This window comes from Nestor notabilis, unplaced genomic scaffold (assembly GCF_000696875.1).
Source record: "Nestor notabilis isolate BGI_N333 unplaced genomic scaffold, ASM69687v1 scaffold26555, whole genome shotgun sequence".
NCBI classification, from domain to species: Eukaryota; Metazoa; Chordata; class Aves; order Psittaciformes; family Psittacidae; genus Nestor; species Nestor notabilis.
The window spans coordinates 6,268-8,526 of record NW_009928326.1 but is presented as its reverse complement, the minus strand read 5'-3'; positions in this window follow the sequence as shown (position 1 = coordinate 8,526).

The window sequence follows — 2,259 nt, the reverse complement described above, 5'->3', positions numbered from 1 at the left end:
GCCAGGGTTTATTTCAGGGGGATCATCCTCTGCCCTGTGTTTTCACATCTAATGCTCCACAGCCGATTCCTCCTGTTGCTGTGAAGGGCCCCACGTCCTTCTCTCCATCACCACATCACCCATCCACGCTCCATATTTATTGTAGGGTCCTGGGAAACCACCTCAAATAGCCTCATGCCCACTGACACCCAGGCACCTTTCCCTGGGATTAGAGCATGCATGGGGTGAGCTGTGCTCTGCTGTGCCCCAAACGGGCATCCCCTCTCCCCATGGGCCCTTGAGCAGAGCCTGGAGGGTCAAACAAAGGGCCCAAGCAGGGCAGAGGGAGCAAACGCCATTGTGGCTGACACTGAGGGGTGATCCTAGGGCAGGGGGGGACAGGAGTGAGGAAGGGGAGGAAGGGGAGGAAGGCTTTTATGCAGGCTCTGCCCAGGGAGCGCTGTGTGCTCGCAGGGAGGCTGCCCTGGGGAGGCAGAAGTCCCTCCTGCAGCTCAGTGCTGCTCCTGTGAGCCTGGATCAGAAAATAAACCCATTAGATGGAGAAATCCTCAATGTTGTCACTTCACATAAGGTGGAAGTGTCTCTGCAGGGTGAAAGGCTGAGCCCGGGTGGAGGTTACAGCTGCTGAGCACAAGAGACGAGCTTGCATCAGAGCGTGAGGCTGCTCAGGACACTGCGGGAAGGAGCTGCCATCGTTGCGCTGTCCCTCGAGGACCTGCAGGACTGGGGAAGCCTCTGGACTGACAGAGATGTATTTAAGGGGACTGAGCTGTGTGGAGGAAGGGGTGCCATTAAAGAAGTTCCCCACCAGAAGCTCCGGGACTGGGAAGTGATTTTGTACAGAGATCCCCAGAGATGAAATGGAGGGTGGCTGCGGTGGTGGGACACGGATGCTGCAATCCACATCCTCCCTGCATTGGCCTGGCCACCCCTTTGTAGCTGGGGAAGAGCAGTGCAGCCAGCTTGAGGCACTGCCCTGTGATGGTTAATGTGCAGAGGGGTATTTAGGAAGCAATCAAATATACTCCAGGATGGTGGGACAAATCCAGCTGGGAAAGGTGGGTTGATGCTGCACAGCCTGGGTGGGATGAGGATCACCAGCCCTTCAGTGTGGGGGGATCCAGGGCTTCACCCACCCATGGAATTAGGTGCTGGTGGGTGGGTTAGAGGCAGCTTCAAGATACCCCGTAAGTGTCCCCATCCCCTGAATCCAGCCTGATGGGAAAGCACTTCACCCCTATGTGCCATTTCTGGATCCTCTGGGAGAAGCTGTTTGCTGGAGGAGGTGGGAAGGGCACTGGGGAAGAGCAGGCACAGGTCACCCTGGCACCATGGGGATGGGCAGCGTGGCCACAACCAGAGGCACCAAGCTGGGCACCAGCCATGGAGTACAGCACGAGGGCAGGCGGGTGGCTGGCAGCGTGTCCTTGTCCCCCCCTCAGCTCCAGGGTTTTGGGGGTGTCTCCGCTTGTGCCTGGGTAAGCAAAGAGGGAACAGCCCAGCGCCCTTCCCAGTCCCATGTAACGGGAGCTGCTTTGTTTTCCATCTGTGCAATCCACACGGTTCCGGTACACGGGATCCTGGAGATGGAGCATCATCTGCAGGCAGCGGGCAGCTCCAGGGCTCTGCGGTTGGGAGCGCAGGGCCGGGCTGGCAGATGGCCTGAAGGGCTCTCCGGGGATCCCAAGCCATTCCCAATAATCCAACATCTTTCTTCAAACGTGGCATTGGCAGTGCCCCTCCGGGGCTGTGGGAGGAGGGAGGGTTGTGCCTGTGCCAGGAGCACACACGCAGCCCCAGCCGCTCCTCATGCTCCCCATGCCATTCACTGGAGGTGTGCTTGCTGCTGGCTGTGCTCCCCTGCATGCTAATGCTGCTGTCACTTGGGCTAGCAGCAGCCGTGCCAGGACACCCGGCCCTTGCAGCCACCATGGTATGAGCCTGCAGCAGGGGAAGGGGGTCTGTGTCCAGCCACCAGCCCTGGGATGGAGCAAGGAATGTGCTTGGGATCAAGGGCCCCTGGGAGCCACCTCTGCCATGCTCTGGGCAGCTTCACAGTGGCCTTTCGGTGTGAGCTGAGCCAGCCCTGTCCCCACTGTCATCTGGTCCAGAGAGGAGGATCCTCACCTCCGGAAAGCGGATGGCTCAGCCCTGGGAGGCCCGGGACGCAGGCACTGGCAGTGGGCACAGCTCGGTGCCAGGCACTCACCCCCTCGAAGCCCCTCTCCTTTCCCACCTGGTCCCGCAGCTGCACATCAC